The sequence below is a fragment of the Saccopteryx leptura genome, chromosome 1 (assembly GCF_036850995.1).
Source record: "Saccopteryx leptura isolate mSacLep1 chromosome 1, mSacLep1_pri_phased_curated, whole genome shotgun sequence".
NCBI classification, from domain to species: Eukaryota; Metazoa; Chordata; class Mammalia; order Chiroptera; family Emballonuridae; genus Saccopteryx; species Saccopteryx leptura.
In genome coordinates, this window is record NC_089503.1 from 168,030,607 (window position 1) to 168,056,078 (window position 25,472).

The window sequence follows — 25,472 nt, forward strand, 5'->3', positions numbered from 1 at the left end:
TGAAGCAATTAATTGGATTCTATTTATTAATCCACTTCAGATATAATGAAAACATAACAGCAAACAAAATATATTTGTACTTTAATTTGTGATTGATGTTGATATTACTGTTGTGTTCAAAGTTATCTCATATTTTGAACAAATGTATGCAAATGTATAGTAATTATTTAGATAAAAATCCAAATTAAATCCACTAGAGATTTTAAATAGAAGTAGAATATTATTTTTATTCATTTATTCAATCAAAATTTATTTATTGACCTCACAGTGTGCTTCAGACACTGGGATAAATTTACAATAAAAGGCTTATCAAACAACTAATGTCCTCACACTCTGAGAATTTTAATTTTTAAATAATCCCATAACTATATTTGCTCAAATCTATGGACCTATTATTTTCAGACTAGATTCTAAGTAAAACTTATGGGCTTTATTTTGCTTGTTTCACCATTTCTAATAAATGCCATGTTTGGGAAATCTTCACTATTGTTCTCTTTTCTGTCAGGCATTTGTTTGTTTCAGAGACCATTTTTATTTGTAGTGCCATAACTAATTTTTTTTCTTTTTAAAATAACTTTATTGTGGCAAAATTTACATTTCACAGACTTCTGTCATTTTAATTATTCATTTCAGTGAGCTTTAATACATTTATACAGTTGTGTAGCCATCACCACAACCCTATTTTATTTATTTTAATTTTACTGTTGAGAAAGAGAGAGAAGCATTGACTTGTTGTTTCACTTAGTTGCCTCATTTAGTTGTGCACTCATTGACTGCTTCTCACATGTGCCCTGACTGGGGGTTGAACCCATGACCTCTGGTGTGCCGAGTCACTCTTTATCCACTGAACCACCTGGCCAGGGCCACTGTCCAGTTTTACATAATACCCTTCACTCTTAAAGGAATTCTCATTATTCCCAACCTCAGGTCAGAAATGAGCTGTGTTTTTATACTTTTGTCCTCTCATGAAGTTTCATATAAATGGAATCATGCAGTGTGTAGTATATGTGTCTGGTCTCTATTTGCAGCTTGTTCATGTTGTTGCGTGTATAACTAGTCCATTCCTTTATATAGAGAAGTAGTGTCCTATTTTGTTTCAGTAACAATTTTATAGTTTTCAGTGTACAAAAAAAAAAAAAGTTTGCTTAGGTCCACTTTTGGAAACTGTAGATAGTTTATAGAATTTATAAGTGATGTTTGTATTAATGATCAATATTCCATGATCCATAAATTAGCTTATTGGTTATTGGAGGGTGTACATGAATCTTTCCTTTGGAATCTTTCCGTATAACATCATGTCATCACGGAATAAAACTGATTGTACTTCATTCTCTCCTATCTGTATGCCTTGCATCTCGGTTCTGTCTTACCGCATTGTCCAGAATCTTCAATAAAGCTTTGGTTAGAAGTGGCAGGAGTTAACATCCTTCCTTTTTTCCCAGTCTGAGGGGAAAGCATTCAGACTCTTGCCATTAAGTATGAAATTATTTATAAGTAGGATGTTCGCTGTATTGGTTGTTGATATATCCTAGAGACTGTTGATACATTTAAAAAATCATGAATGGTGTTGTATTTTATCAAATGCTTTTTTCTACATCTATTGAGGCTCTCTTATGGTTTTTTTTTCTTTTATTGTTTTAATGTGGTGTATTATATTAACTTATTTTTGAATATCAAAACAACCTTGCGTTTCTGGATTATTCAGTCCTGAGATATTTAAATAATACTTGGAGCTGTCCTAGATTTCTTTCCACTACTGATATCTCATCTAAATCCATTGAATTTGAAGATTACACTTTGCATAATTTTAATAATTTTGAATGCAATAATAATTGTTTTATGACTCAGCATTTGCCTTAGCTGCAGACTGTGCTTTATGCACATACAAGAATATATTTGATGAGAAAGGGTGTTCTGCTGCAATGGGATAGAGTTCTTGACTGAGAAGTTGTTGTTTTTTTCCCTTTAACATTTGAAATGTTTTATTCCACTGCTTTCTGTTCTTATTTTACTCAGAGAATCCAGCTGTTTTTAATCACTGTTATTCTCTATACATTAGGAGTTAAAGTCTTTTGCTGATTTCTCTGTTTTGGCTTTCAGCCGTTTGATTGTTGTGTCTCTTGGTGTGAATCTCTATGTGTTTTTTGAGGTTCTTGGATCAGCAGATTGATGTTTGACATCAAATTTCCAAAGTTTTAAACCATTATTTTCTCAAATAATATTTCTTCCATTTTCAATATTTCTTCTTTGTCTGGGCCCCTCACTAAACTGAGGTTGGAATGCTCGATTGTCTCCCTTAGTCCGTGAACCTGTTGTCATTTTTTCCGTGAACCTGTTGTCATTTTTCTTCAAGCTATTTTTCTCTCTTCTTTGGATTAGATATTTTTCACTTAACCTATTTTCAAGTTCATCAGTTGTTTTTATTTGCTGTTTCAAACCTGCTGTTAAGCATATATTTCATTGCCTTAAGATAATTGCTTCAGGCCCTGGCTGTTTGGCTCTGTGGTAGAACGTGGGGCCAGCATGTGGATCTCCTGGGTATGATTCCCGGTCAGGGAACACAGAAGTGACCATCTGCTTTCCCACCCACCCCCTCTCCTCTCGCTTCTCTCTCTCTCTCTCTCTCTCTCTCTCTCTTCTCTCTCTCTCTATCTCTCTTTTTCTCTACTGCAGCAATAGCTTGATTGAAGCAAATTGGCCCTGGGCACTGAGGATGGCTCCATTGCTTCCACTTCAGATGCTAATAAGAGCTCAGTTGCTGAGCAACTGAGCAACACCCCAAATAAAGCATTGTCCCCTAATGGGCTTGCCAGGTTGTTCCCGGTTGAGGTGCAGGTGACAGTTTATTTCTCTGCCTCCCCTCCTCTCACTGAAATAATAAAAAAAAAAGATAATTGCTTGAAATTCTGCTTCCTCAAATTTGACTTATTGACTATGCAATGTTGTAAAAGTTCTGAATTAATGAATGTTTCCACAGGACATTTTAAAGTCTACCTCCTCATTTATCTCTCTTCACTGTCTTCTTTTTCTGTCTCTTGTCATTTCATTACTGTGACCTTATTTTCGATTTACTCATAACTCATGGTAAAGATTATGGAGGAGTATTAGGGAAATTGGGATATGGATTGGTATCTATGAACAAAGCTAAGATGATCAGAAATCAAAATATGTCTTCATTCTCACATTGTACAGTCCGGTCAGGAACAGGCTGAGATCGTGGTGTTTGAGGCTTTCCCACAAGTGTATAGAATTACCTCAACTATATAATTTAAGAGAAAAGGGACTCTAGAGATAAGATTCTTAAAGAAAAAATATTCAGATTAAAAATTCATAAGGAAAAGTTAAAAATTAGACATATATATATTTAAAGATATCTTTAGTTCTCTCTGCTAGAAGAAAAATATAAATGTTCATGTGTTTTTAGTGATTTTTCATATATACTTATATTTATTCTGCCAAGTAATTTAAAATCCACTTGAAATGGCTTACACAATTTTAAAAATTATAGAACCTCTAAAATAATTATAAAATAAGTGTGCATGTAACTCAAATAGTCATGTATTTTTTCTAAAATGTCAGAGACTGATGGAGCCAACCTTTAACCTATTTTCAATTCTATTATACTGATGGTTTGAAATATGTAGAATTTTTGCATCATCTACTAACAAGACAAAAATTAAACTTAATTAATACAGAACTTTAACAACAACATTTCACAGTGAATAGACCAAATTTAGGCAAGTAAATTAAGTCACTTTCAAGTTGGAAAGAGAAAATGTAGAAAAATAAGTGTTTACAAACTATTGTCATGTCTAAACAAATGGGTTCTAGGGTGGACCTTCTGAAGTGACTGGCAGAAAAACAGAATGGTCCAAAAGCAGAGCTCTGCATCTCAGGATGACACTGCATTTATAATTCAAACTCACACCTGTGTTTCAGATTTAGAAGATGCTTCTGCCAGCCTGTCTCCACCACAACTGCCTCTCACCACTCAATAGCTCAAGCATAATCCTAGGACGATGCCATAGATAGCCATTATTTTTCTAAATCATTGCTTCCTTACAAGTATAAGAAAAAAAAAAGAAGTAATGAAAAAAAAAAAAAAGAAAAAGAAGGCAAAGAATGGAGGAAACAATGTAAACCATAGTTTAATAAACATAACCCCCCCTCCTACGTCCATCTTCAAATGTTATATATGTGCATCCGAGTGATGAAGCCAAATAATTCAAATTTTTGGCTTTAAAGTAATCTGACACCCTCTCCATATCAAAAGAAGATGAAACAGATGTTTGGAAAATTAATATTATTCTTCATCTCGAGGAAAAAGATGAATGTGGTCACACTTTATTTAAAGCATTGTAGGAGGGATATCAGTGTAAATAAGAGATAAAATATAGACATCAATAAAGAATATGTGTAAATGTAACACCATTAAGGGGACCTTATTTCCTAAAAAAAAAAAGTTACTGTTTTTTCAGAATAAGAGATATACATTGAATATGACCAAAACGGAAAAGAAAATAATGCAATTAAAATTAAAAAACTATTATTGTTGCAATTATTTTGGTTACTCTAAATTTAAGATAATTTCAATGAATTATTAAGGGAAGCAGGTAGATTTTAGATTTTTAATTTTTTAAAAATAAAACCCAAAGAATTACAAAGTTTATTGGCATCTTTTGTTTGAGACACCTTTAATGAATTTTTCCCCAATTTTATTGATATACAATTGTCATATAACATTGTATTAATTTAAGGTATATAACATAATGATTTAATAATCTATGTAGTATGAGGCATAATTTATTTCTCTCACAACATTCAGCATTATAGCCATGGAAGAAAATTTTGGCATAGGAATGACTAAGAAAAAGTAATAGATTTGGAGACTGTGGAAGTGCCATGGGAAGAAAATGAAGATTCAAAAGCCCGTAGAAGAGAGTGATGGAGAGAAAGAAATAAAGAGATTAGGATTAGAGAATGCTAAGAGTTTAGGATTTGGGCTGATTGACGAGTCAAAGATAATGTCATTCTGGTCCATGGCTAAAGGAAAGTACAGATTCGAGCCAGTTGACTAGAGACACTATAAAAATGGTACCTCTTGATTTACCACAACAGATGTCATATGTATGAGGTTATATAAAATAAAGTTATAAAATTCAATTAAAATTACAGAGGAAGTTCATATTGAGTCACAAACCTCAGCTGATATAAACATCCTGTAGAGAAGAGCCTTTGAATAAACAAAATCCTACACAGAACTGCAATTTGGAAATTCACTTTAAAAATATATTGAATATTTAAAAATAAATAGAACATGAATAGTATAAATTATCTGTTATACTGTCATATCTGATTCAATATTATTAGGAGATTATTATAGCAAAGACAGTTTTGACAACTATTAGAAATACTGATAAATCAGTGAATTAAAAATTTTGAAAATATCTACCTATTAGTTTTCTTTTAAACACTAAGATTGATTAGGCATTTTAATATATACTTATTAAATTAGTTATGTCCTAACTTTCAAAATGAACACAAATCGTTCACTGAAATTTCTCCAGTGTCTGGAAGTAAATTTAATTTTCACTATTAATATAATCATCTGTAGTCATTTTCCAGGTATTATAACATTATTTTAGACTGGCAACTCATAAAAATTTAAGCTTATTATAAAAAGAATGTTAAGATGTTATTCTATCCAGGTCACAGTCTTTAAATAAAACTATCTATAAGTGTTATCATGTATTATTTCCATATAACAACAAGCTAAAATTGTTAATAAAACTAACATTTTTCATCACTGTGTATTTGTCCCTCTTTTGATGATGGGCACACAACACAATCGACAGTTGAAATGCTTATAGAGATGTTCACCTGAAATCTATGTACTTTTATTGATCAATGTCATTCCATTAATTTAATTTTTAAAAAAATGGAGAAAACAAACTGAAAATCAAAAGCAATTAATCTAGAAGCTGATTCTTTTTGGAAAGAATAGTAAAACAGACTGTTTCTTAAAAACAGAAAGAGAGAAATGCAAAGGAAAGAGGATTGGGCTGAGAAATCCACATTCACATCACTACAGAAGAGATTAAAACTATTATAAGATACCGCTCACAAATTTAAGGGAACAACTGTGCTAAAGAAATGAATGGTCTTCTTATAAAGATAATTCATTGATAAGAAGGAATATGAAACTTTGAGAACATGAAAGCTGGAAATGAAGAATCTATTGTAAAAGACAGTGAACATAAGTGACTCTCCCACTGTGTTCTTTCTACACTCTTCATAACAGAATCCATCACTTGGAGTAAAAATTGCTACCCATTCATACCTGGACCAACAAGTTGTGTGCCTGGACTTTATGGCTCATTTGCCACGAACACTTCGATACCACGTCACACTGTGGGACACAGGGGTCTGGTGTACCAAATGGCTGCTGAACAAGCTGGATAAGGTGATGGTGTGATTAAGTGATTGTGGAATCAATCTTATTGCTCTCATATTTAATGTATGCTAAAAAAAAAGTTTCTCTTTGAAGCTCTTTGGGAGAAGTCCTTAGTGTCCACGGAAATGGTTGGAGCCGTCTACTCTTTCTTTTCTAGGCTTGTTTTACATCAGTAGCTAACACACGAGGCGTCACTTTTCTTTGTCTCATCTCCCTTACTCCTTTCCTTCCCAACCCTGTTATCACCTTATAGCTGCACCTGCCAAATACAGTATAGTATCCATTCTTTGATTCTTTTTACAGTCTTTGTTCTATAGTCAGTCAGAAAGAGCCTTTCCAAGTAGGAAAGCCACGGGGTAATGACCCTGGCTCATTTCTGTGCCGGGCTCTGGCCACGCATGACAACCCACTGAGCAGAGAGAAGTGAACCTTAGGCTCCGCCCCGTTTATTAACTATGAGGTCAGCTAACTTAATGTTTCCTCACCTGCCCCCTGTATGTTTGCTGAGTTTAAACAATGCTGCTTCAACAAAAATTCATATGAATCTTGCTTTTTCCAAGAGAGAGGTACGGGTATTTGTTTTTCTATAGGGAAAATTCATCATCATAATTTAGGTTGTGAAATTAAAAAAAAAAAAAGGTTAGGGAGTTATCTTCATACCTTCCTACACAGAGATCTGCAAATACAAAACTTGACAGCCGTGTGGTGTCAGCAGGCTTGGTGATTTCCATGGAGACTGGGGTGATGGAAGCCGATCATGCTACTGAGGAGGGCGTGAGACCTCAGCGGCAGACCCAGGTGTGCCTTGTGACACGTGGAAGGGACCTTAAATGTAAGTCCTTGGCGGGTTTTGAGTAAAGGAGTGGCAAGCTATGACTTTCTATACATTAATTGCTAAGTGAAAAAAAGCAAGTGGCAAAGTGTCAAATATGTTGCTATTTGTATATATAGAAATGTATGAGAAAATAAATGGAATCCATCCAAATGTTTGCATCTGTATGTGCAGAGAGCAATGTGTGGAGGTGCGTGTAGCATGTGGCCTGTATTACTGCACAGTGCTACGGGGTGGGTGGCATTGGTGAAGAAAAACTTCATTTATAATTTATGTCATGTCATTGAGATTATATTATTTTTGTAATTCTAAAATCAAAAAAGGATGAGTATGAAGAATGTTTAAATATGAGCAGACATAAATATAATTGAACAAAAATACAGGACAATGCAGAATATTAAAAAATATATTTCAGAATCTTGGCTGTAATTACAAAGAATCATGTAGTGAAATGACTTTTACAACAAAAAGAAACAATTAGATTTGCATTTAAACTATTTATATAATGCTAATTATAGAGTACCACCTTTTAGGATATATATATATCTATATACTTAATCTCTAAATCAGCTTAAATCGTGTTTAGAAATTTGAATTTTCAATTAGTTCAAAAGTCTTAAGATTCGGAGATCATTGGTACAAAACCAATGTGCTCTGTGAGTTGGCATTTGCACATAATATTCTTTGTTCTAACGTCAGTCAAAATAGAATGAGATTCATCTGTCTCATGGGGTTGATATAAGGATTAATTAGATAATGTTTACAAAATGTTTTGAAGATTAAAAGTGCTAAGTATTATGCTTATTGCTTCACTACTGACTCATTGGTGTTCCTAAAGAGCTTAATCTATTACTTGGCTGGCAATCAACATTTCAAATCATCAAGCCACTGAATAGCTTCAGTCCTTAGCACACTGAGCCTAAAATAGTTTCCTTTGGAATTATCTCGCTAACTAGCAAGTAATCCTTTTGCTATCTGTCACCCCATCTAATAGCATCTCCCCAGAATATTATTCAATCAGATCTCAAGTACCTTAAATAATTTCTCAAGGGAATAATTCATGTGGTCTAATAAACATTGCTCTAGCATAATGCCCGCAGAAGTATAATCAAATTGTTTCAAAAGGATTTGCAAAAAAACCTGTGAATCTTAAAGTTATCATTTAATAAAATAATGCCTTTATTCATTATTTTACTATAGAGATATTTCAGGTAATGTCTTCAAACTTTAATTCAGACAGAAAACCCTGTTTGTATTCACAGTGATAACCCTGCCTCCCCCCAAAAAAACTCCCTCATTCATTCATATACTCATTTGAATATGTATAATATCTTAATTCTATTCTGGCCATTATTTTTTAGTCTGCATTAACGACTAGAGACTGTACAAAATTTGGAAAGAATATTTTAAAAGCTCTAAAAATAATAATTTACATATATGCTATGCAGTAATCTCCCATGTTGTACAAGAAAATGGGGCCAAATTTATAATGCATTTATTTTAGCTGAAAGTAAAATTGTATGAATGTTAAAAATTAATTCAGATTGAAGACATATTGGGATTTTTTTCCTGAAAATGAAAAAAAGATCTAATACAACTCCATGTTTGTTAAAATTCACAATATTCCTGCTATCCTCCTTATACAGAACTCATTTTCAGAGCAAAATTTATTTTATAATTTCTGTTTGAATTTCCAAGGTTTATAATTAAAAAATATTATTAAAGAAGAGACATAGATACTGATGATCTCTTCAGCCTATCATTTAAAAACATAGGATCTGTTCATAGAATCTAGGTCTACACTGGCATATAAAGGAGGATGCAAGAATTTCCATGTATTAGGTCGCCGGTTCGAAACCCTGGGCTTGCCTGGTCAAGGCACATATGGGAGTTGATGCTTCCAGCTCCTCCCCCCCTTCTCTCTCTCTGTCTCTCTTCTCTCTCTCTCTCTCTCTCTCTCTCCCTCTCCTCTCTAAAATGAATAAATAAAAAAAAATTTAAAAAAAAGATGTTTAAAAAAAAAAAAGAATTTCCATGTATTAATTTTTATTTTAATTGAAAATTTTATGAATATTGATATTGTTAAAATTTTATAATGGAAAACAAACATGACTAGCATATAAAATTAGAAACTATTAGAATATCACCACATTACATTATATGTGGATATACATTGCAATGACTTGGAAACAAAATAGGACATGTTATTTAGGGGTCTGTTGTAGGCTTTTATAGATTTTAGTAAGTTCTACAGTTATAGTTTACTTTTTTTCTTTTAAAATGAGGTAACAGCATCAATAATCTTTGGGGGGATTATATTGAGGCAGAGTGTTGGCAAAACCAAGACAGGCTATAAAAATCTACTGAACATTCGCTTAGTATGTGCTCAGGAGGAAAGACAGGGTCTGGAAAGCATCAACATTTCAGGAAAAGGAGTCATAGAAAAACCAGCAGAGGAGAATGAGAATTAAGAGACACTAAAGTGGGGAAAAAAAATTCGGGGCCACGAAGAGTCCAGAAAGGAAAGCAATTCGAGGAAGTGAGTCATGGCTCATAGTGTCTGATGGTCCAGAGAAGGATATTCAAATGATCTATAAGCAGATTTTTAAACACAACATGATTGATGACTTGGCATTGCACATTCAGGTTCGAAGCAAAGAAGTAAGAAGGGGAAAACAGGGTGCTTATGACATAGGAACGGGAAAAATAAGGAAGTATACTGAAGAATGAATTATAAGTGAGGAACTGGGGATGATAAGTGTAGACCATTTCTCAAATATATGTCCATGACCAGGAACAGGTTAAGATCCTCATAGATGCGAAGGACTGAATGTGATTTTGGTTAATTTTACGTGTCTACTTGGTGTGGCCAAGGTGGCCCAGATAGTTTGTTAAACATTACTTCTGGGTAAGTCTGTGATTGTCTTTCTGGGAGAAGTGTGCCATGGCACTGCTGACCTGAGGAGAGCAGATGGCCCACCCCAATGTGAGTTGGCATGATCTTATCAACTGAAGTCCTAAGGAGAATACGAATGAAGGGTAGGGTGGAATCCTCTCTACCTGACTACACAAGCTGGCAAATCTGCCTCCCGCCATGAGCCCTCCTGGCCTTGGGGCCATCAGACTTGGACTGGAATCCACACCATCTGGCATTCCTGGGTCTCCAGCCTGCAGATGGCAGACCATGGGACTCTCATTCTCTGTAATGACATGAACCAATACCTTAAGTCATAAATGTGTGTGTATACATATATATGTATATACACATATGTTATAGATATATATATGGGTGGGCAAAATAGAATTATAGTTGCATTTTGACATTCTTCTGAGTTAATAAAGCTATTGCGATAATCATAACTGGCATGTCTTTTTCCATTGAACAACTGTGAACCTGTTTTGCCCACCCAATATATATATATATTTTATATATATAATATATATAATATAATATATATATTGTTGTTTTGTTGTTGTTAGTTGTTTCACTGGTCAGTGTTTACTTGACCTCCGGTGTGGATTCCCATGGAATATGGATTCCAGTGTGTGCAGAAGAAAGGCCAATAAGCATGTAATTATCATTTAAAATGTATGGTTAATCTAAAGCAATGCCACCCAATGTGTGTGCGTGTGTGTGTGTGTATGTGTGTGTGTGTGTGTTGTACAAGCATGAGAAAAATTAAGGAAAATAAAGTTATTTTCTTTGTCCATAATAGGATTGAAGTGAGCCCTGGCCAGTTGGCTCAGTAGTAGAACATTGGCCCTGTGTGTGGTAGTCCCGTGGTTGATTCCCTGCCAGGGCACACAAGGGAAGCGTCCATCTGCTTCTCCAACCTTCCCCCTCACTTTCCTCTCTGTCTCTCTCTTCCCCTCCCATAGCCAAAGATCCATTGGGGCAAAGTTGGCCTGGGTGCTGAGGATGTATGGCCTCTGCCTCAGGCGCTAGAATGGCTCTGGTTGCAACGGAGCAATGCCCAGGATGGGCAAAGCCTCACCCCCAGGTGGGCTTGTCAGGTGGATCCCAGTAGGGCACATATAGGAGTCTGTCTCTCTGCCTCCCTGCTTCTCACTTCAGAAATATACAAAAAAAAAAAAAGACTGAAGTAAGACCAAGAAAGGTTCTTGACTCAGAATAACAGCTGATGATAGAGGACTTTTATAAGTGAAATATTCCAGCACAAGTATGGGGAAGAGCAGAGACTACCCGAAAAGAATCAGGTCTTTTCAAAAAAATTATGTGAATGGAAGCTCAGATTTTTAATTCTTCTTCTTTTTTTTTTTTTGGTATTTTTCTGAAGCTGGAAATGGGGAGGCAGTCAGACAGACTCCCGCATGTGCCTGACCAGGATCCACCCAGCATGCCCACCAGGGAGCGACGCTCCACCCATCTGGGGCATCGCTCTGCCGCAATCAGAGCCATTCTAGCGCCTGAGGCAGAGGCCACAGAGCCATCCTCAGCGCCCCGGCCAACTTTGCTCCAATGGACCCTCGGCTGCGGGAGGGGAAGAGAGAGATAGAGAGGAAGGAGAGGGGGAGGGGTGGAGAAGCAGATGGGTGCTTCTCCTGTGTGCCCTGGACAGGGATTGAACCCAGGACTCCTGCATGCTAGGCCGACGCTTTACCACTGAGCCAACTGGCCAGGGTCGGAAGCTCAGATTTTAAACTATTAGGAATCAAGGCTGTTGGTTCTGTCTTTCTGCTTGGCCTTCAAGTCTCCCTAGTTCAGTATTATCAGTGTTGGCAAACTACTTCTGAACTTTTGAACCTCCATAACTTGCAGATAGTTTGGGAAGGATGGAGACAACACTAAAACCCACGGCTAGGTCTGGCTATTCCTGCGGGAAGCCACTGGTGCTCACCCCTTCTCATGGTACTCCTGAAAGTTCACATTCTTGCTGGTGTCCTTGTGCCACAGCCACTTTAGGGCAACAGGGCCGAGAGCAGTAAGGGTCTTCATCAGTCAGACATGCCCACATAAGTAACCACACCAAGACTCAGTGACTTAAGGCCATAGCTGGTTTATCACCGCTCACACTGCTATGGGTTGGCAGAGCATTTCTTCTGGTCCTGTGCTGGCTCCCATTTGCCTATGCAAGAAACTGCAATGTGGGTGGATAGCTCCCACCATATTGACTGGTCTCCCGCAGTGTGGCTGGTCTGGGATGCCCTTGGCAGGGACTGATGGGCCAGGTGATGCCTAACCCCCCAGCAGACTAGCCCAGGCTGGTTTGTGCAGTAGTTATCAGGATCTGAAAGAGAACCTGTTAGCACGGGAAACTTGCAGAAACCTTGGCTAGACCCAACACAGCCTCCCTTCTGCCACATTTTGTCAAAGTCACAATGCCAGGCCCAAGTCATCTATTTGCCTATATAAGCCCTCCCTGCATTAGAGGCACCTCATTCTAATGGCTGCCTTATTTGACTAATTGACAAGGGGCTGCCCTTGTTATTAAGGGTCCCCCAACAGCTCTGAGTCAGGGAAGAATGCAGGAGAACAGTTCACTCCAGGGTTCTCACAGACCAAGCCAGAAAGTCAGCAGAGAGGAAGCTGGTGGACCTGTAGCTGTGTCTGCAGCTGGGACAGGGACCCAGGTGGCCAATACTCGAGAGGAAACTATGCATCCAGGTTTGGAGGAAGCAAGGCTACCTCCTAGAACACAGCAGTGAAAACAGAAAAGTCCCCAAGGAGCTGAGGGAACTGATGACATCTAAAACGCTGTTAATTTAACATCAAAGAAAATCAATAACATGTCTTCTGTTTTCCCTCCCCACAAATGTGGCTGGTATTTCCAGAAGCCACTAGATGCTTAGCAAGAAATTCAGCAGAGCTGAAAGTCCAAAATAGAAATATTACCGAAAATACTTGGAGTTATAACCTGATATGACTGTGAAATAACTAAAAATAACTCAACTTTACTGGAAAAGACCAAGTTTTGTGTTTTTTGTTTGGTGTGTGTGTGTGTGTGTGTGTGTGTGTGTGTTGGTCATCAGACAGAATCAGGTGTACCAAAGATATAAAGGGAATTCAATGATGGGAAAAAATTACATATATTAAGGATTCAAGTTTTTATTTTTAAAACCTTTATTTTATGATCCCACCACAATTCTTGTAGAGAGAAAATATTTATAAAATTGTAGAGGAATTTGGGGGAAGAGTCAGAACTGGATGTGGTCAAACGGCTCTATTTTAGAATTTAAAAGAAAGAACATCACTCGGAGTTTCAACCTTGGTCACAGACACCATCTCAACTCATGCACAGTCAGGCTTTCATAGGTCATAGCTAATTCTGGTAACAATATAAAACCAGACTCAAAAATAACCTGATAAAGAACAGAGGTTGTGATGTAGTAACATCAAGGCAACCCAGCACTCAGAAATCCAAACTAAAGCAGCAGCGCAAAGACTTGTGATAAGGTTCTTTGTCATTGCAGATGGCAAGTTTATAACTGGGTACAACCCTCCATTTCCCCCCCATAACATATCATCTGTACACTGTACTGTGTGTTCACCACAGCAAAGGGGCAGAGCAGGTCCCAGACATCACAGGTAACGTGGGATGATGGAAAGGACCCAAGGAGAGTGAGGTAATGATTGCATTGTTACCTAAGTGGCCCCAAAGCAAACCTCCCAAGTGTTTTTCTGAAGCTGGCTTAGAAATGTACAGAATAACAGAGAATAAGGAGCTAGAATAATAATCAGAAGTATGTCCCAGTATTAGTAGGCATGGAAATCAGCACTTGGTGGAAATGATTAGCATTTGTTCAGTGAACTGTGTCAATGACAGTACATGGTCTCTAACACCCTTAGTTATATATATAGAGCATATATTTTCATAGAAGCAGATCATCTAATTATCTCAGCAGTGTCCTATCATCATGATCTCATAAAATTCCTTTTGGAGATCGATAGCGCTGGTCAGGGAGAGTTAGCTGTTACTCTTTTTAATGTTCAGAGTGGGCTCCTAATTAAGAGCCCCACAGGCTGCAGGTAACAGTCTCAGGCTCAGGCTCTTGACGTTAGTGTTTCAAACTTGAAAATTGCACAGCCATGCTCCGTGTCTGTGGGAAATCAGTGCTTTTGCATCCCCGACCTTCCACAGTGCCCACCCTTCCACTGGTCCTCTGCTGCTCAGCGCCCACGGCTCGGGTCTTCCTTCCCAGTGTCTTAGCCTAGTGCCTTGGGCACCTGTCCAGTTTGCTTCTCCTTGTATTTGCAGCCACTCCAGCCTTTCCCCTCATCACCAAGGCCTGATTTCATCCCCCAGGACAACTCCCGAGAGTCCTCTCCTCCCCGCAGTAGGACCAGAACACTGTGTCCAATCCAGGTCTGGCTGCTGTGGAGTGCGGGAATTCCTTACACAACCTATTCTGTCATGGTGCTCCAAATTATCTTCACACCCAACCATGCACAAGCTTTCCAAACAGCCCTTCTAGCCATACATTATTAGTACCTTGATTGTTGGTTCCTCCACACCGAGTGCAGAGAGCTAGCTGTTATTTAGGACGAGGTCACATAGTTGGTAGAGAGGAGAACTGTTTTTCAAACCTGATTCTTCCTGTCCCTATATTGTGTCCTTTATGCTTGGCAAATGCTGTGGTTCCAAAACAATCATCACCCCTTAAATTTTTCCAACTTAATTCTTAAAAATAAACTGTCCCAGGAAAATCAATGAACTGGATGCGTTAGGGTTGCTGATTGAATTGATAAGGGAAGTGAGCAAACAGAAAGGAAGAAATTCCAATATCATCCTATTTCATTCTCTGATGACTATGCAACCCTCATAAATCCAAAATATTGTGCACCTTTAATTATTTAATTGATCAGTAAAAAATTATATTCATTGTAACATTTGAAATAAATTGTCTAGGCAAACCTTAAGGAATTGGGTGATTAAACTGAACCACTTATGTTTCGGTTGCATATTTCAGTTGACAAGCCAACTTGCAAAAATGACCGTGCAATTATATATATATAGTATATATATAGGGAAAAATACATTATTTAACAACTAATTCTTTTTCTGGTTCAGCATGCTTTGCCTCTTTCTGTGGCCATCTTATTTTTTAATTTTTATCTTTTTTTAACACTCACCCTAAGTCTGTAACATGCATCACCCTGTCATATGTGGGATCAAATGTACTAATTATATTAAATTTGTTAATACTGAGCATGGATTTTCTTCTAAAAGCTTTGCCCGTTGAAGGAAAGTCCAGTCTTTTTTTCTTTTAAAATATAAAAGGTATCCTGCAACAGAAACTACTGTCTCCTTCAAGAGCAAAACTTCTGAATAGAGCATGGAGTGCTTCTGAAGGAACACATTACAATTAAATAAAGCATTCTTTCTCTGTAGAATGCTCCCTGTGCATCTGTTAACTATCAGATCCGGTATAGACTGTGAGTCCAGGTGGTACATATAGCGGAGAGTGCTGAGCCCCACAGTGCTTCAGCCAGTCCTCCTCATGAATTATATACTCTGCGGGAGGCATTAGGAATCCTAGGAATTGTCTTCGCTACACAGACTAAAAGGGCTGATTGGAAAGATAAGGTGCAAGATGGGAAATCACTGCTATCCGGTGAAGTCAGGAGATAAGAACATTATGATTGACTGTGTTCAAGACCACTGTTAAATTGAGCTGAATCAAGACTGACAGACAACTCTGGGGTTGGCAATCAGAAAGTCACATATTGTTACATGCCCATGCATAAGTATTTATTTTATGAAACATAGTGCAAAAAAAGAGAGGCACTGTGGGGGAGGAAAGAAAAAATACTTTGAAGTGTTTGGAAATTAAGTTTCCTAAAGTTTTAAGAGATAAATAGAAAATATATGAATGTCAATAACAGGAAAAATTTAAAGGTCAGTGTACTTAGATAATTTTATCTGAGGTATAGCAGTGAATCTGAATCTTCAATTAAGTTTTAGAATATGAAATGACCATCAGATTTTAAAAATATAGAGTTAATAATGATGGCCCTAAAAAGTGAAAATAAAGTATAGTATAAGCAATAATAAATCACAAATATAGCTTCAATAATATTGTGATTCTAAATGGTTTAATAGAAAACTTTCCAGATATGGAACTCTATCATTTGTAATAGCAGAAAATTACTTTGTTGACTCTGAAATCTTTATGGAAAACTTTATTTTAACAAGCATTTCACAAATATATGAAGCAAATAAACTTCAAGTATTATTTACATTTATGTGAGATACAGATAATTTAAGTAAAATCATTTAATGTCCTGAAGCTATAATAATGGAAATTCCATTTTTGTCTGCCAGACAAATTTTGATGTTCCTTATAATTGAAATTTTAAATAAATTTTAATAAATTTTTAGACTTACATGAACTTTGTCTTCTACCACTTCCCAAAGAACAGTATCTCCAAGTCATTTATTCATTCATTCATTCATTAAAAAGTGCTTGCAGGCCCTGGCTGGTTGGCTTAGTGGTAGAGCGTCGGCCTGGCGTGCAGAAGTCCCGGGTTCGACTGCCGACCAGGGCACACAGGAGAAGTGCCCATCTGCTTCTCCACCCCTCCCCCTCTCCTTCCTCTCTGTCTCTCTCTTCCCCTCCCGCAGCGAGGCTCCATTGGAGCAAAGATGGCCCAAGCGCTGGGGATGGCTCCTCGGCCTCTGCCCCAGGCACTAGAGTGGCTCTGGTCGCAACAGAGCGACGCCCCGGAGGGGCAGAGCATCGCCCCCTGGTGGGCAGAGCATTATCCCTGGTGGGCGTGCCGAGTGGATCCCCGGTCGGGCGCATGCGGGAGTCTGTCTGACTGTCTCTCCCCGTTTCCAGCTTCAGAAAAATACAAAAAAAAAAAAAAAAAAAAAAAAAAAATTGCTTGCAGACTTGATCAGGTACAGTGGAAATTTTTATGTTTTATGATATTTTTTACTTGTGATTATTAGAAATGTTGTCTTATGCACCCAAAGACATTCACACATTCAAGCATTATAACTCTAATTAAAATACTTGGGAGAGAAATTATATAATACATAATTTAAAATATGTATATGATACATAAATATCTACAAGTAGAGTAAGAATTTTCTTTTGAAAGTTTTTTAGAGCATTAATAAAATCAAGATCTTTATGTATTTCCAAAACCCTGAAATCTGGAGGAAATTGCACACATTTCTTTGGACAAATGGTAATGTGATCTTCATATCCCTAGGGGCTGTTGTAAAGATACATAATTTATATATTCAAAATGTCTGATTCTGAAGAAAACAAACAAGGCCAAAGTCCCTTTGTGGGAAAAAAAAAAAAGTGGTGATGAATTTAAGCTGTATTCAGAACTTTCATGCGAGGATCTAGAATAATAGGAAAGGGCAGAGTCAAACACTAGGACAATGGGAGGGAGCTGGGAGTATTTTCTACATCCCCATTCGTTAACAACATCAATAATATTGGAGATACTTCAGGATTACTACAGTGATTAGAATGACTTCACATTGTTTCATTTTAATTATTTCAGTGAAAGGTTAGTGTTTACTTGACCAAAACTGATCTGCTGGAAGCTGACCCACTAGAATAGAAGTTGGCTCAGGAAGAGCCCCATGAAAGCGGTCACAGTCTAGTGCCTAAGCCAGGGGTCCCCAAACTACAGCCCGCGGGCTGCATGCAGCCCCCTGAGACCATTTATCCGGCCCCCACCGCACTTCCAGAAGGGGCACCTCTTTCATTGGTGGTCAGTGAGAGGAGCATAGTTCCCATTGAAATACTGGTCAGTTTATTGATTTAAATTTACTTGTTCTTTATTTTAAATATTGTATTTGTTCCTGTTTTGTTTTTTTACTTTAAAATAAGATATGTGCAGTGTGCATAGGGATTTGTTCATAGTTTTTTTTATAGTCCGGCCCTCCAACGGTCTGAGGGACAGTGAACTGGCCCTCTGTGTAAAAAGTTTGGGGACCCCTGGCCTAAGCCATGGTGTCCATCAAGGGCAAAACTTAGTCCTGGGCCTTGATACTGCCAATGAGAGGTCTGTGCCTTTCCACCCACAAATATGAATCAGCAGGATAGGACTGGAGCCAAGATCCTATCCTATTCCATTGCTCCTGTGTCTTGACCCCGATCCTACTAAGAGGGGGTGCTTTATCCCTCATGCAGCTTAGAGCATCATGTGTCCAAAGTATCAGCGACCTGGAGTGTGACATCCGTTTCTGTTAGGTTTCTGGTTATGTGCTAGGCAGTTCCTGCTGCTGCTCTTACCTCTGTGAGATTTCTCTTGTCCATTCTCTCGCCAGGCCTGGCATTTAGCTGTTTGCTCTTGTGTGTGGACCAGTCAGCTTCAGAGTCAAGTTTAAGAATAATCTACATCATGTTATTTGAGAAAACAAGAGTTCCTTGGTTTTTTTAAAGAAAACCTTGAGGTGAATGTGGTCACTTAAAATTGCCATTGTCCAAACAGCACAATTATATTGTGTCTTGCTATTTCTTTTCTTCTCAATATTTATAGATATTCAAAGGGCATTTCATTGTTTTTCATAACAAGGTATTTTTATTACAAAAATAAGGAAGGGTGAAAAGATTATCTGATGATATTATGCTTTAGCATGGGTTCAATTTCTTTACTATGAGAGAATTAGCATCTAAGGGCAGGTGAATCATTATAAGTTTACATTGAGTTGAAAACTGAATTCATTTTTTCATATAATTATTAGTAATTACTTTATGCAACATGACTACCTACCTAGATGTTAAGCTGATATCTCAGATTTTGCTGAGTCAGAGATGTCATCGGCCCACCAGAGAATGGTGCCTGGTCCCTGATATGACAGTTGAGTAGAAACTGAGCTAGTATACATGAAAAGGGGACTTAGTCTAGGCAGAGAGATAGCAAGGTGTGAAGCCCTTGGTAGCATTGCAGACAGGAGAGGAGGAAATAAAGTATCATCTTGCTTGAACAGGGTAAAGAAGAGTTTTGAACAGCTGAAGCTGGAGAACTTGGTTACAGCCAGGTCATGTGGCCAATAAGCCAAACTGGAGGATGTGAACTGATCCCAAGCACATGTGAACCATTGTTATGTCAAAGAATCATAACAGAGGACAGGGGCAGGAATGACCCACTTCTATGAGCTTTGAGAATATATCTCTGACGATGTTATAGAGAGTCCAGATTATGTGCAGTCAGGAGGTGCTTTCCACAATCCAGATGAGAAATGACAAGAGCCTGGGCAAGGGTTGTGGGGATGCAGAGGAAGAGGGCAAATATGAATGGAGTTATTTACAATTTTGCAGGTCTTGGCTGATGATTGAATATGGAGGAAGAGTAAAAAGTAATTCAAGAATGATGCAGTTAGATGGATGGTGGGGCTATTCACTGAGATTGAGTACCACTCAGTGGATAAGGAGTAGGGTTTGAGGAGAAAGATGGAAATTTCAGCTTTGAACTTGTTGGTTTCGAATGCTTTGTGTCATTCCTCTGATAGCAGCTGATGCATGGCCAGGTGTGCGCCTCTGGACTCATCCTACATATGTGCTACACCATTGTCTCTCTTGCTTGTTTATGGGAAACCTATTGGCAACTAGCTAGAACTTGATACCTATATAATCTTATTAACCAATGCCACCCCAATAAATTTAATTTTTTTAAAAAAGAAACAATAAGGGATCATTTAAGCAGGTGGATGAGTTCACTGGAAAGACTTTTTTAGTGCCAGGATGGTTACCTCTGAAAGGCTAAGTGCACGATTTTGCATGAGAGAAGTGGCACGATGACCCACTGCCAGGAGCTAGTATATAAGGTAACTAACTAAAGCATCCCGGCCATGTTGCTGAAGGGGTCTTCTGCCCAGGCTAAGCCATCAGCAGTTATTTAACTCTAGGTGTGTTATTTTTTTTGTTGTAAGATACCTGGGGTTCATGACTTTAGTTATCTCATTTGATGTCTTATCTTAAGAAGCGATTGGCCCACAGATGACAATCAATATATTTGTTTTCCTTTCTAATAAAAGAATGATTGATGATGCCCATTGAGGGCAGGATGGGTTCAGAAATACTTTTATGCTTATCAGTCTACTTCCCTTACCCTCTTATTAGGAGATGAAGACTGTTACTTTTATATTCTTATAACTCTGAGAAACTTGCTTCTTATATGTAATGATACCAATAAATGATTGTTGAATAAATGCTCAATTGACTTTTAGGCCTGGTCTCCTTCCATCAATATGAAATGGATTCATTTTATATAATCTTTTAAAACTGCTTTTGTCTGTAAATTTGCATTCTGTCTTTGGAGACCAAGTCTGTGATCAGTGTGAAGGACTGGTTTTCATTCTCCCGCAACATAGTCATTTCTTCAGAATTTGAAGTACAAGAGATTTAGAGAGATTTAGAGATGCCAGGAGAATTGGCAATCAAGTAATTCCGTTTCTTTTTATTTTCATTTGAAGGGGCAATAGGAGTTCATGAGATGCCAAAATTAATGATGCATCCTAATTAAATAAATGTACAGCCTCTTTTTTATTGCAATACTGGACAAAATCCTGGAGAAAATGGTCAAACTGCTTTATATCAGTCTTCCCATGAAAATAAATATCCTCTCACTCCTTGTCAGTCTTTCTTTTGTGGTCAGCTTGGCTCTTAAAAATCTTTTCATATTTTTCTAATTGCCATTGGCTTTTGTGCTTAATCTTGTTGCACTTGGTGTCCTCTCTTCACACCATATATTTTTTAAAGTGTTTATTGATTAATTTTTGAGAGAGAGAGAAAAAAAGAGAGAGAGATCTGTTTGTTGTTCTACTTATTTATGCATTCACTGGTTGATTTTTGTCAGGGATTGGGATGACACTCTAGCCGACTGAGCTACCCAGCCAGGGCTCATATATTTTTATATAGTTTTCAAATGTAATACTCATTATTTACTTCCTTGAAGTTAAGCCAATATTTATTATAACCAAATCAGCATCTGTAGGAGATTAATATTTGTGAGACTCTATGCTAAGTAGTCAAGTCTAAATAAATAAAATGTAATATTATAAGTCCTTAAGTTGTTAGTTTATTTCTGGAACCTAGCTCTTGCTTAGTTCTCCCAACCCCAATTCCAATTCGTTCCCTATGTAACCCCATTGAAAAAATCAGCTTGGTTCTTATTGTATCAAGTTTCATCATGATGCAAGTACCTGGAGAAAGGGAATGGACTTGAAGCAAGAGTTTGCTTTAAATCCTAAAGTTCCTAGAGGGGAAAGAGCTTACTATTGATTTATGGACTATTTGCATGACTGGTTCTATTAGTTTTCTATTGCTGCTGTCCTATATTACCTCAAATATAGTATCTTAAAACAACAAATTTACTGGCTTAATTAAGTTTTGAAGGTCAGAAGTCTAAAACAGGTTAGCAGGGCTTTACTTCTTCTGGACGTTTTAGGGAAGAATCAGTTTCCTTCCTTTTTCCAGTTTCTGGCGGGTAACCTGCCTGCTTTCCTTGACTAATGGTCCCTTATCACTCCCTCTGCTTCTGTCATCATATCTATTTGTCTGAGACTGTCCTTTCCTCTTGTAGGATTTTCATGATTACATTTAGGTAGACAGGAAAGCCCATATGATTAGTGGACATTTGGACCTCTCCAGAAATATGCACAAAGACATTTGGTTCACACTGACCAATCCCCTTCACCCTACATACCATGACCCAACTGGGCTGCTGAGGCAGAAAGATCATTACTGGTAGCACAGCCACAACACAATCATTAGACCAGTGAAACACGGTAGGATTTTTTAGGTGTGATTCTTGTAAACCAGGAGAAATAAGCATTATGGGCTCTTTGAAAGAAGAGACATTTTCTAAGAGTGGAAGTTTTGGACAGGATCTAATTAACAAGGACATTTTGGTGTGAACCTAAAGTCCTATAAGGGCTGATGTAGGCTACTGTTTGTGTCTCGAGGTCCTTTATGAAATCTGGAAAAGTCCCTTTTGCCATACAAGATAACATAGCTATCCATCCTGAGAACTAGAATGTGGACATTTGAGGGAATATTTCTAGCATCTTCCACAGTGAGTAGTCATTAAAATCCAGAAACAAGAAAAGATTATAAGGAAGTGTGACCAATCATTTCTTTGAATGTTTTCAAAATTGTTATTTTTGTAGGTTACATGAAACATTGTGCAAGTTTATGCATGCCAATTGAAAATGCATTGATCTGTCTAACCATTATGCCAGGGAACATATTTTGGTCACTATACTAATAAATAGATTTTGGTAGTACAAATAATGTACAAATTAGTCATTTTCATTAATATCAAAAATCTTCTGAAAACTCTGAATAGTCAAATGTTATACATATTGATAGTTTTATACTTTCATATTAGAAGACACTGCTTTGTGGATATATTTTACTTATAAAATTGTCAGATAAATAATTTACATTTACGTAAATAATTTGTCAGTAAAATTAATGAATGATTTGATATTTCGCTATATTTCTTCTTTCCTCCAATAAATTAGGAAATGCAATATAGTGAATAAACAGAACTCAGTTGTTCTTTCTGTAATGAATAATGGTGCTCCAGTTTACTCATGCCTCATTTCTCTCATTTTCAAGTAAACACAATGGTCAGGGGATTAGATTAGTATGGCAGATAATAAGGTATTTATAAAAATATAAAGTCCTATGCAGTAGCAAAGAATCATCATCTTTTCTATGATTTACCAAGCCAGATACATGTCACATATCATGAAAATATTTTTAAGCAAGTCTTTAGTAACAATATTTCTAAATAAAAATTAAATGCAATGTATCTTTGTAAGAACATTAGAGAGGGAAAGTTTGATAAGTTACTTAATTTCATCTATTAAATAAATTATTATTGATCTTCTCTGCGTAGGATCCTGTACAAGGTGGTGGAGATACAAAGTCAAGGAGTTGAGAATAAAGACTACTAAAAACCATAAACATGTTTCCTGCATCATGGAGCTGATAGTTGGTGGTATGTGCTTTTAAATAGGTTACGTTCCATTATGTACCTGTGAAGACATTTTCAAGCCTACAAAAACACATACCATGATTAAAAAACTACTCAATAAAAGTTTCCAGAATGCTCCTCTTACTCCAGTATTTTATATGAGATAAAAGTGTGTATTGGTAACCCACCCAGACTTTGGAGTCATACAAACCAATTTCCAATTCTGAATCTTTTACTTAGTCTCTGACTTTTGGGAAATTAATTAGCTTGTTGAGACTGTAATTTTATGCATGAGATGTTTATAACTAAATAGTAGAGTTGGTAAACTAGTTAAAGAAGCAGGCTTATAGCCTGACCAGGTAGTGACACAATGGATAGAGAGTTGGGCTGGGACACAGAGGACCCAGGTTTGAGACTCCAAGGTCACTGGCTTGAGTGTGGCCTCATTGGGCTTAAGTGCAGGTTTACCAGCTTGAGCATGGGGTCGCTGGCTTGAGTGTGGGATTATGGACATGACCCCATGGTTGCTGACTTGAGCCCAAAGATCTCTGGCTTGAAGCCCAACATTGCTGGCTTGAATCCAAGGTCGCTGGCTTGAGCAAGGGGTCATGCTCTCTGCTATAACCCCCTGGTCAAGGCACATATGAGAAAGCAATTAATGAACAACTACAGAGCTGCAATGAAGAATTGATGCTTCTCATCTCTCTCCCTTCCTGCCTCTATTCCTATCTGTCCTTCTCTCTCTCTAAAAGCAAAACAAAACAACAACAACAACAATAACAAAAGAAACAGGCTTATAGTAGACTCTTAAAAGAGTCTATGAATTTTCTCTATAATAATTAGAAATTCGAATAAGTATGATTTTGTTTTCAACCCTTAAAACATAAAATAATCAATACCAATTTTTTATATGTATTTAATTTTGATGGTATCAGATGAATGCAAAATTTTAATTTTATAAGAACATGTTATAGGATTTATAAACATGTATAGATTGTATTCTTGTCTTTTTAAAATCCAGGTGGTAATGATAACTGCCAATGAATTTTAGTGTTGATATTTGTCTTTTAGGCTTGCCATTTCAAAAAAAATGACTTGCATGCAATACTCAAATATTGATGTATCTGAAAGAATGAAGAAGACTGATATAGCTCCACCACTCCAGAAAATTGAACACTCCCAAATGGTTGAAGTCTTATAGCTTTTCTCCTAATTAAGAAAGCCCCTTTTTAATGGAACATGGATTTATTTTTGCATGTTTTCATCACTATTCTTTGTCTTTATCTCTGAATTTATTTCATAGTGTGCGTGTGGTTTCAGACATAAGTCAGGGTCGAATTCATCTATTTTGAGATGATGGCTTTCCTTTTGCTACAATCCTGTATTTTATATTAGTAGGGTACTTAAAAAGTAGCACATAGGAGTGACATGGTGGAGTATGATATGAGAGGTGGTTGGAATGATCTAGTTTGAGGTTGTTTTGTTGGGGGTGAGTGGTAGGAAGAGTCTAGGGAATAATCCAATGCATGTACTGAAGGAATAGATGCTTTTCTGAGAAAGTACAATTATGTCATGGAATGTTCTGCAATCACTGGGGTGGGGGTGGAGGAAGCTGGGGTGTTGGGGGGTAAAACATAGCAGGGAAATAAAAACACTGTACCATAAAGAGCAGCAGCTCTCAACAGAATGAACTGTAGGAGGAGCACATTTTATACATCTTGGAACTAACTGCTCTTTCTTTCATTGTTCCCTGCCCCTGTCTCCAAAAATATCCATTGTACCAGCTAGTAATAGAATCTAATGGATTTAGAGTGAATACCAGCTAAAAAGTTGGGAACCCACATTTGAAGTTGAGTTACTAGGTAGGGTATGTTTTCACTCATCACTTAATGACGGTGTCAGGCTAAATGATGTGTAAAGTCCCTGTAAGTTACAGTGTATCTTTGTTGAGATTCAGATATATTGGCTCATTTTATTTAGCAGCTTATTGATCTTATGGAGTAAGGTGTGAGATGTTTGCACACTTAGATGTTTAAGAAACTTTAGACACTTTCAAAGAGAAAGCTCTAAAATCAAAATAAACACAGGAAAGAGACTAGAATATATAAATTTAAATATTCAAATAAGGGTGACTAGATATGTATAAAAATGAATGTCATGTATGACTCTTGTATATGAAGGATAGTTTGAATATACCATAAGCCACATTTTTGCTATATATTTGATTTAAGTTTAAATAATCTAAAGCATATTGACATTTTGCTTTACAAATT

The 25,472-nt window shown here is 37.0% G+C and overlaps 1 protein-coding gene across 3 annotated transcripts in view; it reads left to right on the forward strand.

The window, feature by feature from the left end:
- Window positions 1–25,472, forward strand: part of BRINP3 (BMP/retinoic acid inducible neural specific 3) — a 342,152-nt gene that overhangs the window by 88,490 nt on the left and 228,190 nt on the right. Inside the window, exon 1 of one of the 3 annotated variants that reach the window (XM_066360885.1) lies at window positions 7,230–7,286. The exons of the other annotated variants lie outside the window; for them this stretch is intronic. The gene's annotated coding sequence lies outside the window, so the exon portion shown is untranslated. Of the gene's footprint in view, window positions 1–7,229; window positions 7,287–25,472 lie in introns of those variants that run through there. 3 annotated transcript variants of the gene reach the window in all.